Source organism: Vulpes vulpes, chromosome 6 (genome assembly GCF_048418805.1).
Source record: "Vulpes vulpes isolate BD-2025 chromosome 6, VulVul3, whole genome shotgun sequence".
Classification (NCBI taxonomy): Eukaryota; Metazoa; Chordata; class Mammalia; order Carnivora; family Canidae; genus Vulpes; species Vulpes vulpes.
The window spans coordinates 12,800,644-12,816,756 of NC_132785.1; the positions used below are offsets into that span (position 1 = coordinate 12,800,644).

General features: G+C 33.9%; 1 pseudogene; it reads left to right on the forward strand.

Annotated features, from left to right (window-relative positions):
* The first annotated feature begins 559 nt into the window (after positions 1-559).
* On the forward strand, positions 560-14,362 carry LOC112928091 (NEDD8 ultimate buster 1-like; annotated as a pseudogene).
* Positions 14,363-16,113: the final 1,751 nt, after the last annotated feature.

Below are 16,113 nucleotides of genomic sequence, written 5' to 3' on the forward strand. Positions count from 1 at the left end.
CTTACTACATGCTACCATGGCAGTTTAATTATGCTCCACTGCTTTGAGAAGAAACTTAGCAGATATGACTCTATGGTGAGGAATGGTTGAATTTCAATTAGATACCAGTTAAATGACAATTTTTTACTTCTGCTGTTTTTGTATTATTCATAGAAAAGCAAGTATATGTGTTCAAATAAGAAAACAATCTCCATAATGTAAGAATAGTTAAGGATCTTAATGGTGGAAATAAGAAAATCATGTGTGAACATTTTTAATTCTGGATTTGCAACTTCCATTGTTAGCTTCATGAATTTCAGAATTCTCATTCTATATATAAGTAAAATCACCATATTTTCCCTTTTTATAGAATAAAAATGAATGGAATATTTGTTATAGGCACTGGCGTATAATCAAAGTACATTGAACATAGGTGGGGTTGGACTAGGTCTCCTGTGGAATGAAAACAAATCATGGCTGTTTCTGCATCCAGGTTGTTGGTGTGTCACTGTAGGTGTCCTGATAGTATGGGATGGTCCAGGTTCTTGGTGTGTCACTGTAGGTGTCCTGATAGTACAGGATGGTACCAAAGATGTATCTTCAGGCAAAGGTAACCCAGTTTTTAAGGAGAGACAATATGGAGATCTTTGTATACAGTTGGTTTTGTATTGAAGAACCTTGCTAAGAAGGACTCTGACAAGCTAGAACGTTGTGAAAGTAAAGTAGAAAAAAATAATAAAAGTAATAGGTTGCAAAGTAATTGAGCATAGAACAGGAAATGAAAACTATAAGACAATAGGAATTGTCACAATTGAGGTATTTTCACCTCCAAGACTAAGAAAAAGTAGGAAAAACTTGTTGGAGGTCTCTATGTACATTAATGGCAGAGAACTGAGGTCCAAAAGAGCTGAAACTTTTGGATTTCAAGAAACTTATATTAAAATTGTCTTAAATAGGGATCTCTGGGTGGCTCAGCAGTTTAGCGCCTGCCTTTTTTGGCCCAGGGTGTGATCCTGGAGACCCAGGATCGAATCCCACGTCGGGGTCCCTGCATGGAGCGTGCTTCTCCCTCTGCCCCCCTCCCACCCATGTCTCTTATGAATAGATAAAATATTTAAAAAATAAATAAAACTGTCTTAAATAAGAAACAACTTAGCTAGGGGAAACACTATAGTACTCTAACTAAAGCAGTCTAGAGTGGAAATGAGATAAAACTTCCAGGTTGAAGAAGAAGAGAAAAATGAAGCCAAAATAAAAGAAGAAAGGAATTTGGAAGATTAAAATAAATATTAGACTAAAATATATTGTCAGAATGGGTTGAGTTTGTAGTGGATCCAGAAACAACACGTAGCTAACTAGATAGGTGAGAGACACGAGAATTCCTCCATCAGAAAGAAAAGCCCTTATGTTAATTGTGAGATATCATGAGTAAGGCAGAGCTTTCCTGAAAAGAAAAGAGTATGAAATAGTCTTGCTATACCTGTTGGACACTAACAGATTTTCTGAGTGTTGTAGAGAACAACTGATTATAGTCGATAACTATGAAGTGCTCCAGTTGGGTATAGCATGGTGTTACTTCTGCTTGGAACAACTGGAATGCTTGGAAAATGCAGGAAAAACATTAAAGTTGTTCTAGAAATCCTTTAAAAATTGTTATGATGGAAAACCACCAAAGACTGATCTATATCAAGGGAAATTGTGAGCAAGAGAAACTATTTTCTTTAAGGCTTTACTTGCTTCAAGGTATCTGGAATTATCACAATAGAAATGGTGAAGAGGCTTGTTACTATCTCAGTAGGGCACGTCCACACTTTAAAGAGCTATGCATTGATCCATCATAAGTTCACAGTTTGTTGCACTTGGAATTTACAAGCCAGGGAACCTGGCTTGGACTAAAGGCATAGGACAAGCACATGGAACAGATATCCCCCCACATTATCAAGCACAGAGAGAAACTGACACAAATAAGGAAAGAGGAAGAAGAAGAAAAGACACTGACTAATGGGGTTCCTGGGTGGTTCAATCAGGTAAGTCTTTGAAATTTGATTTCAGTTCAGGTTATGATCTCAGGGTCATGAGATTGAGCCCCATGTCAGGCTTGGCACTCAGTGCTGGAGTCGGCTTGAGGTTCTCTCTTTCCCTCTTCTGCTGCCCCTCTCTGTGTTCTTTCTCTCTTTCTTTAAATAAATAAGTAAAATCTAAGAAAAGAAAGACACTGATTGGAGAAAATACTCTTTGAAACGAATGGGCTATCTCATTCCTGCAGCCATGCATGGCTATCAGGCCAACACAGACCTACATGAGATGAAACCCTGACAATTGTTCTCAGTCATCTCCAGATGTGATGGTTAAATGACACATATCCTGAAACCAACAACCATCAATAAAGTCCTCCGCAAAATATTGGCCAATTGATGTACTTTGATGGGCTTTGGCATGGTAGTATCATTTTGAAATTCTAATTTTGACAGTTCTTTCTGGTCCAAAAATCTCCACAAGAATTTTCCTTATTTCAGTTTCCATTTAAGAAATATTAGTTTTTGTCTAGACATTTCACAGTAGTCTCTCCTAATATATTTAAGTTTGTCATCTTAAAAAATGGTAAAATAAAATCAAAAGAGGTTTCCTTCTTTTTCAAATCCATGACTTACATTATATTATGTATGGCAAAACTTTATAATATGTCTAGCCAAAAGATGATTTTAAAAATATGAATATCTTGTGAGAAAAAAATGCAAATAATATTTGAATCAAATTATGATTACTTCAAATGAATAAAGATATTTAAATGTAAACAGTTGCTCATCTAGTTTCTCTGCTGGCACTAAAAATGCATAATTTATATTTGCCTCTGAATTTCAATGTTGAGTTACTATAATAAATTACTATTACATAATTTTCCATTTCTAATTTATGGTGACAAAACATAGAATATAATCCATGTATTTTTGTTTACTTATATATATTTTTATTCAAATTCACATTTTAAAATCTCAAAAATATTAAATAATAGAAATATTTTTCTTCATTTCTTCCATAGAACTTGATTGTTAGGATTTTGTGCATTTAACACATTATGCAGGATGGGATTTTTAAAAAATGATTATTTAATACACACAAGCATTTCTCAATTAAGAATAGGTGAGGTTTAAAGAAACTCAGTTGTATGAATGTTTCAACAATGCATGGAACACCTTATTTCATATTAGCAATGTTATATATGAGTGTGAAATTTTCTTGTTTTGCCCACCAAAATGTTTTTTTTTTATGATTTCATTTATTTATTCATGAGAGATACAGAGAGAGAGGCAGAGACACAGGCAGAGGGAGAAGCAGGCTCCCTGAAGGAAACCTGATGAGGACTTGATCCCTGGATCCTGCGATCACGACCTGAGCCAAGGCAGATGCTCAACCAATGAGCCACCCAGCCATCCCATGCCCACCAAAATCTACTTCTTCAATAATAAGCTTGGGCCATAGTAAAGTTTTGTGTACCTTCATATGTAAACAATTAGAACGAATGTATTCCTATGACAAAATATATTCTTAAATTAGTAAGAGTAGTCATAAATTTAAAAATGTGTAGGCTCATTAATGACTGAGCTCCAACAGCTCTCCCCACTGACAAACCCTAAAACTCCTTTCCTTTCCCTTCTTTTGGTTTTGGCTACATCTTGACTAGCAAGGACAGGCTCATAGATTATGGAGGAAAATGAATCATAGATACCAGGATTTTGAATATACGAGTAAGCTGGTATCTGGGAAGATAGAGAAAGGAAAGATTAGTAGATGTTAAAAGATGAATAAATCTCTTTCATCTTTCTAAGAATATCTCTTCACTTGTCTCTCTAATCACCCCCTTCCTCATCCTGAAAGCTAGAGCATGGCCTTTAAAATTTTTGTTTCATATTCTATTATAATAGCAAAGAGGAAATAAAAGCATTTTAAGCTTTGAAAAAATTCTCTTTAGTCATATCTGTACATAAAATGTTATTGTCTGTATGTAAAAATGATTTAATAAAATTTGGTTAGGTACACAGCAATCCCTGGGCATCTTCTTGTGGGGAATAGAATATGGGTAATCTCAGCTGTTCTCCACATGCCCTTTATTCTTCTTTGGGAACTAGGTAGTTAGGCCAGGGATATTATTTCTCATGGAGTTGGCTGTAACACAAGATAGAAATCCTGACTGCATGTGTACTTTTCTAGGCACTGGTAATCTTATACTTACTAATATTCAATCGGCTAAAGCCAGGCATTTGCAAAAGTCATAGTCAAGGGGTGGAAAAAAATATCTTCAACAATTGAAATGGGATGAACATTAAAGTCAAATAGTGAAGAGTGTAGATACATGGATGAGTAAAATAGTGAGGCCATTAATATAATATACTACTGTTCCTCATACACTATTCTGGAATGTTGGAGAAAAGAATTCTAAGAATCATCTAGTAGTAAAATAAGTAAAAAAAGAAAGAAAGAAAGAAAGAAAGAAAGAAAGAAAGAAAGAAAGAAAGAAATGAAATAAGTTATTTTGACCTAGTCATTCAAAAAAATTTTCAGTTTTCTAGAAAACTCTCCAAACTTTCATCTCTTATGTAATTTCTACACATTCTCCACATTCTCCAAAGTCCTACTTGTTTCCAATATAATATTCTTTGTAATATGATCACTTTTTTACTAAGATCTTCAGTACATCATTTTATTTTTCCTTTAGTGGGAAGATCTTATAAAACATAAAGCAGAGATATATATTGAATTGAACTGATGGTTAAGGTTGGGGAGAATTGATAGTGTTGTTATATTTCTCTATCCATTTCTATTTTTAAGTGTTTTTTAAAATTTAACTTAATCTTAAATTCCAGTATGGTTAACATACAGTATTATATTAGTTTCAAATGTATAATACAGTTATTCACAATTCCATATGTTCCATCCATTTACTTTTAATCTATATAGGTGTGTGTTTGTACTTAAAGTAGCCAGAGATATATGTTTAAAAAAAAAAAAACATATTGAGTTGATACGGAAAAAATACCTAATCCTACTACATTATTTTTTTTCTTTAGCTTTCAGCAGATGAAAAAATATTTAGAGTGGAAGGTGGTCTGTAACTTTTCCTCTTTTAACAGGAGAACTAATAAGAATTTAGAAACAGACTGATTCTAAAGGAGGATGAATATTTCTGTAACTAATTAAGAAAGGAAGAAAGTGGTATGAGAAAAGATCAAATTGGTAAAGACCAGATAATAGAGAAATTTTGGTCATGATTTTGGCCTAAAAAGCAAGGTGATTATATTTTTAATTCTGTATGTAATAGTAAGCCCATGGAAGATAAACAGAGTGATGACATAACTGACTTACTTTATGAAAAGAACATACTAGCTCCTGTTTTGAGAAGACTCTAATAAGACAATGACCAGTCTGGGAGACCAGCCTAGTGGTTTGTAGTTATCTTAGCAAATGTAGATGGTAGAATGGGCTTGGGTAGTGTTAAGGAATGTGATATTCACTATGTTTGTTAGAGAATGTTAAAGCAGATTTATTCAGAGGGGGCTACTTTAATGGGGTCTTATAGTAGGGGTGATGGATGGAACTCAACTCTGAACAAAATAAGGAAAAGAAGAAAAAATGGAAATTTATAGCCAAGGAGCAGGATGGAGTTTAGGTGGATGGAAAATTACTAAGAGGAATCATTGAGGAAAAGGAGGGATTCTGACTAAATCAATCACACAGGATTCTTGCAGAAGCAAGCCAGGGTGGGATGCTTGGGTGGCTCAGTGGTTAAGTGCCTGCCTTCGGTTCAGGGCATTATCCTGAATCCCAGGATCAAAACCCACATCAGGCTTCCTGCATGGAGCCTGCTTCTCCCTCTGCCTGTGTCTCTGCCTCTCTCTCTGTGTGTCTCTTATGAATAAATAAATAAATTCTTAAAAAAAAAAAGAAGCAAGCCAGGGTGATCATATATCACCTGGGGGATCTCAATCATATATAAAGGGTGGGAGATTCTGTTTAAACTGACTTCACAGAATTCTTGTGGGCTTGTGAGGAACATGAGCCCTTGTCCCTCAAGGATGGGGCTCAAGGATGGGGCCTAGTAGAACTCAGAATTTTTCTCAGTATTTTTCAAAGCTGGATCCCATAGAAAAAAAAATTTTAAACTCTAGACTTTTTTTTTAAAAGATTTATTTATTTATTTATTTATTTATTTATTTATTTACTTATTTACTTATTTATTTGAGAGCTAGAGAGCCCAAACTGGAGAAGGGACAGTGGGGGATGGAGAAGCAGACTCCATGCTGAGTGTGGAGTCAGAGGCAGAGTTGGATCCCAGGACTCTGATATCCTGAACCCAACTGAAATCAAGAGTTAAAAGCTGAACTGACTGAACTTCCAGGTGCCTCCATAAGACTTTTTGCAACATTGGTCATAAGGTATGAAAGATGAGTTATGTTCCCAAGATTTTTGGCCTGAGTAACTGTGGTTTTCATTTAGGTGGCCTTGGGTATTTAAACATAGATTGTTAAAATAAATTTAAATAATGACATTTTATATTTAGAAAATACATTTGGAAGTAAAAAAATGCTTGAAAGGTAATTAGTTATAAATTAGGGAGTTTTATTTTTAATTTTTTAAATTTTTTTAAAATTTTTTAATTTTTTTAATTGATTTCCTTAGTAGAAGTGGACATCTGAATTAAGAGGTGAAATTGAATTATATTTATAATAAGCTTAATATATAAATTTTAAAAACACATATCTCATCTGTTACATATAGGCATGAGTAGGAATCACCATCTTTTCTTGGTCTTCTAAAACTCAGTAATAATAATAATAATAATATTTATTTTGACTCTAGGAATATATTATTGCTTTTGATTTACTGTTTGAAAAAAGAATGCAGTTCCAGTGGGTTTCATTAGGCTCTTCCTAACATAAATGCTGTTTTGTGCGGGTAACTATTTCAACCAGAAATTCAGAAACTAGGGATTTAAGAGTCCATGATACTAATTAGGTATGTGTCAGGTGAAAATATCATTTTCTCTCATCAGTGCACAAGAGTGTTATCCTGGACCACAGAAATGAATATTAACTTAGAGCCGGTATCCAATCCAATCAATTTCCCAAATTTTGGTTATTGTCCTTCCAATGATTAATGATCCTGGTGAATGTTTGCAGATAAATTTCTGTAGTGATAGCAGAAATATTTATAGTAGATATTTGGATGTTATTTCTCAAGATTACCTACCATTATCTCATTTCTAGATATCCGAAGTCTACTTCGGTAGAGAAATTGAAAGTAGGTGTAGAAATAATCCCAGATGTCAGTGCTCTGTTTGTCAAACCTAGCATAATTTTTGGTCATTAATAACAAGACAATCCATTTGACAAAATATCAATCTCAGTCCTATAGACTCCCTGATAAATTAGCAGCCTTCCTGTTTGGTAATTTCTGTGTTATCAAATGAGTCTGGTGATTTCTCTGATCTCAGTTTTGGACTATCCACTTTGTATCAGGGAATGTATTTCAAGTGTTGCACCCCATCAATAAGCCCCGGGAGACGTGCCATTCCTGGCCCCTTTCCACAGATGTATGTACTTTCTTCACTAAAGGTGTCCCCAAAGCTTTGGTGAAGGAATGTTCTCTGGGCCTTCTTAGTTGAAGAATAGTTTAGGATATTACACATGACAAATGCATGATATATATATATATATATATATCCTTGATATAAGCCTTTTTCCTCCTGTATTTGAATATGTAATTTCATTGTAATTTCATGCATCTGCTGGAATCTGATTTTACTTAAAGATAGTAAGAAAGTATGGAAAATGGGAAGGACTGAATTCTCTTTGGAAGAAACTGCTTTGGTCAAATGATTTTAAGATTTTTGAGTAGGACAGGAATAGTCACATCAGACAGAGGTAATGTCTCAGTTGGAAATAAAGGTTGGAGTCTGGATATTTGGTGTATTTTAAGACATCCAAATTTCTCAATAGGTCCTTATGCCTACATTCAGTGTTTTATTCTTTTCCTATCAAAGCTCTGTCACATTTGATGCATTGTCAGATTGTTAATTCGACCTACATAAATTGAAAACCCTTAGGATCGAGTTTTAGTTTGATTTTCATGTATCTCAGCCTAGAGGCAAAATGAAATGAGAGAGAGTGAAAATCTTTGGTTCTCTGTCTGAGTTTTGAGCTGAGAATTTAGAACCTTGGGCTTGTTACACATTTTCTTTAAGCTATTCAGCAAAATTAAAAGCAACCAGCCCACCCTAGAGCCTTGAATTCCTCATATTCTTCTTTCTGTTCTTTGTGAGAGGTGACTCAATCTCTCAAAGCCTTGTCATTAATAGAGACTTTATTCTAGGTGACCACAGGTAATAATTTAATTAGCTGTTATTCCACCGAATGTCATAGGCTTCCAGAGTCCCATGTCTTAATCCAACTTTCTTCAGCCACAAACCATGTAACAAATACCATCTTCCTATAATGTTCTTAAAGTTTTCTTACCCACGATTAATCCAGCTACCAATTTGTGTATCAGTCAGTGATCTTAATAAATAATCAAGGCATATTCTTTATTATTAAATATGTGATCCTTTAAATATTGAGTAACTAAAAATATTGTTGAGGTCCAAGGACCTATGGTCTAAGCTAAGATTCCAGAAATAGTACCTCCAGAAATGAATAATCCAAGATTTTAATTATTTTGCAATTTCAGATACCTCTATTAGGAAATTGACCCAGTGACCACCTAAACTGTAAATTGTCACTGATGAGGCAGAGAGAGACACAGAGACAGAGAGAGACAGAGGGACAAAGAGAAAGAGATGATTCCCATGGAAAGTTTAAATCTTTGAGAGCAAAAATGATTGACAAATGTTCAGTACACTAGCAATCCTTGTTGTTCAAATTTAAGTCTAAAACCTTTAAACAGTTGCTTATGAGTTCTTTATATGTTTGTTGGCCTTTTTGGGGTTTCAAATTTAGATTGGTTGAGTGGAAAACAGACTTCTATCCTGGAAGATAATTCTTGCTAGACTACACATATGGAAGTTATGATTGCTAATGTCTACATATCTGGGTTTAAGGCCAGCAAATGAGGAAGGATTGGCAGGAATGATCTACTCTTGATAGAAGCTGAATCCTTACTTTTCCTCTCTATTCCACACTGTTTTTACTGGGTATCTGAGATTTCTTTTTTTTCTCCCTCCCGTTGGAAAACACATTTAGTGTTCTGATTTATTTATTAATTTTTTGTACTGTTTTTTTTTTAAAGTTTAATTCCAGTGTTGTTAACAGTGTTATATTAGTTTCAGGTGTACAATATAGTGATCCAGCAATTCTGTACATCACTTGTGCTCATTGTGATAAGTGTACTCTTAATCCTCTTCACCTATTTCAGCCATCCCCCCACCCACCTCTCCTCTGGCAACCATCAATTGTTCTCTATAGTTAAGAGTCTGTTTATTGGTTTGTCTCTCTTTCCCCCCACCCTTGGCTTGTTTATTTTATTTCTTAAATTCCATATATGAGTGAAATCATATGATATTTGTCTTTCTCTGCCAGACTTATTTGACTTTATATTATACTCTCTAGTTCCTTCGATGTCATTGCAAATAGCAAGGTTTCAATCTTTTTTTATGACTGAATAATAGTCCATTGTGTGTGTATGTATGTGTGTGTGTGTGTGTGTATATACACTCATCACCTCTTCTTTATCCATTAATCTACCAGTGGACACTTGGGCTGCTTCCATAATTTGGCTATTATAAATGATGCTGCAATAAACATAGGGGTCCATGTATCCCTTTGAATTTGTTTTTGTATTTTGGAGATAAGTACCTGGTAGTGTAATTACTGGATTGTAGTACCTGGGACTTCTAAGTCCTAAATCTATCTATGGATCTGTAAACCTCAAAGGTTCTCTTCCTGAGTCCCCCTATGCATAATTTTGGTAGGATTCTTCCTTTTTCTTTTTCTTTTTCTTTTTCTTTTTCTTTTTCTTTTTCTTTTTCTTTTTTTTTAAGATTTTATTTATTTATTCATGAGAGACAGAGAGAGGCAGAGACACAGGCAGAGGGAGAAGCAGACTCCATGCAGGGAGCCTGACGTGGGACTCGATGTGGGGACTCTAGGATCACACCCCGGGCTAGAAGCAGTGCTGAACCACTGAGCTACCCAGGGATCCCCGGTAGGATTCTTTTTTACTGTAACTATAGTAGGGAGGCTGTGTGTCACTCTGTCATCTTGATGCAAACAAAAGAAGATAATGTTAAATATTTAAAATGCAGTTGCAAAATTTAAATCAGCTTTATAAGCAAGAGAAGCACAACACTGAAAAAAATTAATGGTGAAGTTATATTATTACTCCATATTCCCAGTTTTTTTTTTAAGATTTTATTTATTTATTCATGAGAGACACAGAGAGAGAGAGGGAGAGGCAGAGACACAGGCAGAGGGAGAAGCAAGCTCCATGCAGGGATCCCAATGTGGGACTCTATCTTGGGTGTCCAGAATCAGGCCTTGGGCTGAAGGTATGCTAAACCACTGAGCCACCCCAGGCTGCCCCATATTCCCAGTTTTAATGTCTTATTATCAGATTTTACTACTTGTTTAAAAACATTTAAAATTGTCACAACTAACCGAATGAATATTTCCATTACTAATTTTTTTTGAGAAAATATGCTGTTGTCATTCTTCTATGCTGCTCCTCTTACACTAAATTTGACCTCAATTGCTAATAGCAAATTAAGTAAATTGGACCCATCCTTTCGTGGGGAAAAAAAGGTGGGTATAATATTAATTAGCTTGATGAATTGTAGAACTAACAAAGAATTTAAAAATTATAGCTCAAAGTTCAAGAAAATATAATAATCTACAGCTTTATCTATAGCTTTATGCCAGCTTTGACAAAGATATATCTCTAATTTTAGATGAGACTATAGAGAGGAATAAGTGAGTAGAAGTTTTGGTAGAGATCTGGGCCTAAAGGGATAAAAATTAGAGTTTAATAACTAAAAGAAAGGCGTCTGATAAATTCCTATATTTTGGAAGCAAAAGCCCAAAGGCTTTTGGTACATAATTAATGGTAAGCCAGAAATAACTGTCTTTACGAAGAAGTGGATTCAAGCATCAAATCATCCCATACTGTTTTTAGAATATGGCCAAGATGGTTATGGCTTCCTCTCTTCACCATCTAGAAACACATATAAAACATCTCTGGTATAGTGTAAGTATGCTTGAATTCACAAATTGTCTCCAATATTTTTTAACAAACAATTATCCATACACATTCAATATGTAACACAGCATTGTATAAGAAAAAAATCTAACTAATGGGACTTTAGTTCTTTGAATTATAAGAAATAAATTATAAAATATTTATGTTAATTAAATAAATAAAAATAAAACTTGAAAAATTCAACCAATATTTAGAAACTACAAGGTAGAACCAGAGAGTAAATTTTAAATTTCAAAATAAAATAATAATACAATGACAAAATAAATGAAATTAAAGATAGCAGTCCTTAACAAACCTGGATTACCTGCAGAGGAGCTACAACTGAAAAGATAATGAATGAATTATAATTTTTCACCAAAGGAACTTTAAAAGGATAAAAGGAAGAAAATAACAGAATCAAAAATGACTGCTGAGAATTTCCCAAAGCATAAAGTCTTTCTGCTATCATTGTGGAGGCACTATGAACTTTTAGCAGGAATACTACAAAGGTAATAACTCAGAATCTCATAACAAGACTGTTGACATGCATGGTGAAAGAGAAAAATTTCAAAACAACAAGAAGAAAATAATAGATTACCTCCATGTAGATAAATCTAACATGTGACTTTTCAGTAAAAATGGTGAGAGTCAAATCATCATGCATTATTTTTAAAATGCTGAAAAAAAAGACTGTCAATCTAGAATTCTGTATCCAGTGAATAAACACAAAATAGCATTTCAAAAAAACACAGAGATAGCATGACTGAATTAAGAAAGCACTGAATAGCTTTCTTTAAGTAGAGAAAATGATGACAGATGGGAGCTCAAAGATACAGATTAAAGAGTAAGATATTAAATCTGTAAGTAAATGTAAATGAATAGTAACTACTTGATACATTAATAATGTGCTATAGAGTGTTATATATAAAGAAAATTTAATGTGCAGTATCATGAAAGGCAGTTATATTAGCAAATAATAAAGACAGGAACTGATTAAGCTATATGGACTTCTGACAAATTAGACTTTAAGAGAAAAAATATGAGTTGTCTGAATATATGTATTCAGTAGTGTGAATATATGCACATATGAGAATAATGGGATATCTTAACACATCTTTCTCAAAAATGAATAGAACAAACAATAAAAAATCTGTTAGGATATGCTTGATTTGTAAAGCAATATTAACAAAATCATCATAATTGAAACTTAGAGGACACCATATCCAACAACTGCAGATTCCACATTATCTTGAAGCACACATGAAACATTTACACAGATTAGCCATATGCTGAGACATACGTAAAACAAGTTTCAAGGAAAATCTAAAGGACTGGGGTGCACTAGGGTGGCTCAGTCGGTTGTGTCTGACTCGATTTGGATCAGGTCATGATCTCAGGGTCATGAGATCCAGCCCCGTGTCAGGCTCTGTGCTGGACGTGGACCACTGAGCCACCCCGGGCTGCTCCATATTCCCAGTTTTAATGTCTTATTATCAGATTTTACTACTTTTTTAAAAACATTTAAAATTGTCACAACTAACCGAATGAATATTTCCATTACTAATTTTTTTTTGAGAAAATATGCTGTTGTCATTCTTCTATGCTGCTCCTCTTACACTAAATTTGGCCTACGTAATTAAGATTCTCTCTCCCTCTACCTTTCTCCCCCAGCTCTACTCTTTCTGTATCATGAAAAACAAAAACAATAATTCAAAGGACTGAAGTCATGCACAGAATATTATCAGACCATAATAGAATTATGATAAAGTCATTAACTAAAAAGAAAAATAGAAGATTTCCATGCCCTTCAAAAATAGCAAATATACTTACAAATATCACAAAGATAAAAGAAATCACAGTGGATATTAGAAAATACAATGAACTGAGTGAGAAGGAAAATATTTCACTTTTGTAGGATTTAACTAAAGATAGATTCAGATGGGAATTCTTGGGCTTAATTGAATATTATAGAAAAGCATAAGTCGAAAATCAGTGAGAGGGGGACCCCTGGGTGGCTCAGCAGTTTAGTGCCTGCCTTTGGCCCAGGGTGCGATCCTGGAGTCCCAGGATAGAGTCCCACATCGGGCTCCCTGCATGGAGCCTGCTTCTCCCTCCTCCTGTGTCTCTGCCTCTCTCTCTCTCTCTCTCTCTGTCTATCATGAATAAATAAATAAATAAATAAATAAATAAATAAATAAATAAATCTTTAAATAAAAAGAAACAATGAGAAGATCATTCCTTTAAAGAAATTTTTTAAATGAAGGGAACTTAAACTCAGAATAAAAAAACTTTAAAAAATATGTAAAATGCCTGAACTGGAAGAACAAATAAGAAATATTAAAAATATTGAAACCAAAAACTCAGTAGTTAAAATCCTTAAAATAACTGATAAATAGCTGGCAAGCTCATTAAGTAAAAAAAAAAAATAAATTCAGATACATGTAAAATATAAAACAAAGTGACATCATCAGCAATATGCCAGCAAAAGTACATATTATATTTTGTTTAAAAGTTACCTTAAAGCCTTAAATAAAATGAAAACATTCCTAGTGAAATGAACTAGCTGAAACTAACAAAAAAAATACTGGATTGCCCTTAAGCCAAATCAATCAATCAATCAATTATAAAATACTTTCCCCAGGAGAAACATCAGTACCCACTGGCTTTATTGTGGAAGTTGTATTTAATGAGAAGAAATAACAAGAGATTTCTTCCTGCCTCATGACCTTAAACATCATCTTTTTCTTGATTTCAGATGAACAGAAATATTGGTTCTCCTTGAGTCCTACTTCCTGGAATCTGCTCTTGATGAAGACGTGAAGATTGGTGAATAACAATAAAGGATTTAGAATGTTACATTACATGAACTTAGTTGATAGAGTAGTAGCACGGTTGAGAGGATTGTCTCCTAATTTTGAAAGAAGTTCTATGGGTTAAAACGCTATCAAATGGCAAAAAATGCTACAGAGAAATAACTTATGAAAAAAAAAAAGAGTCCATAGATGCAGCTGACTTCATTGTTTTCTTATTTTAGGAAATTGCCAGAGCCATTTCAACCTTCAGGAAGCACCACCCTGGACACCCAGCAGCCATTACCATGGAGAAAAGACCCTCCACTAGCAAAAAAATTATGACTTGTGAAAGTTCACATGATGATTAGCATTTTTTAGCAATAAAGCATTTTTTTAAATTTTTATTTTATGATAGTCACACAGAGAGATAGAGAGAGGCAGAGACATAGGCAGAGGGAGAAGCAGGCTCCATGCACTGGGAGCCCTATGTGGGATTCGATCCCGGGTCTCCAGGATTGCGCCCTGGGCCAAAGGCAGGCACTAAACCGTTGTGCCACCCAGGAATCCCAGTAATAAAGCATTTTTAAATTAAGTATGCAGATTGTTTTTTTAGATACACTGCTACTGCACACTTCATAGACTGAAATATAATGTAAACTTAACTTTTATAGGCATTGGAAAACCAAAACAGTTTTTGACTTGCTTTATTGTGATATTTGCTTTATTGCGGTGATCCAGAACCAAAATTTCATTATCTCTGAATTATGCCTGTATTATTTTTTATATTAGCTATTGCGTTAGCTCCATATCCTAATGTAGAATTCTATTTCATGCTACTGTTCCCTTGGGAAAAAATATCATTTTTTAAAGATTTATTTATTTATTTATTTTAGAGAGAGAAAGAGCATGTGCAAATGCATGTGGGGGGAAGGACAGAGAGAGAGAGAGAGAGAGAGAGAGAGAGGAGCAGACTATCCATTGAGCTGTTTATTCCCATTTGCCAATCTACAAAAACATCTGCAATTCCATTCTGATTGTAAGTGGTCCATGGTTACAGCTCATTGTATAATGTTTCTTTCTTTTTTTTTAAATTTTACTCCCTGTTGATTCATAAGGCTATATTTGTACAATTCTTGAAAGTATGATGCATGGTTCCTTGCTATCTGTGTGAATGCATAGGAAGTTTTTAGCTAACACTCTGTTTATTTTATTACTTGCTGGTTAGTGTCTACTATTGTCTATGTAGAATTGAGCTTCCCTGTGCTGAATATTTGATCATTTCCTTTTCTAATATTTGTTTGACCTATGTGCACAAGGCCACTTGATTTTCCACCAAGTTTTCATTAGAAATTGTCTTATAATTATAAGATCACTTATAACCTAAGATATTTAATTTCTGGGGCCTACCTTTCATTGTCCTAATTAGTGATGAATTCTGATGTGATGATAAGAAAATAATGGCTAAAACAAAATTGTTTTATTTAGTTGACTGTGCAAAGATTATTGATGTATGGTAGTGGGAAAATTATTCCTAAGAATGTGAAGAAATAAAAAATTTTCTAAGTCCTATCCTGAAAAAACAAACAATAAAAATAAAGATAATGAATGGAGGGCTCTTTAACACATTTCTAAACTCAGTAATAATGCATGAGAATCAAAACAAAATAAGAGTATCCAGTTTCACACCTTATTCTGTAGTTCAGTTTTACCTGTAGATGAAAAAGATACTCAGATTTTAAAAGACTGTGTTATAACATGACTGCGAAGAATACTAACTATGGTGGCAATGTGTGCACATACATGTGTGCACGTGTGTGTATACTCAATCTATTAGTAATGAACAAAGTGTTGATTTTGTTTATTCTCATTAACAAGGTCAGTGTATTTGATTTTTATATTTTTGTTTAAGTGGATGGTTCTTCAACTCCCTATAGTGTTTCCTTTTCTATTGTTACTTTTGAAAAATTGATTCATAAATTTTTTTTTGTAGTCCATGAAGTTATTATTCATGGTTCATTGCTATCTGAGTAAGTACATAAGGAAATTCCTGACTATATTTGAAAAGCATATGTGTCATAAAAAAGCTTAGTCAAGAATAATGACTAAAGAAATTATTTAT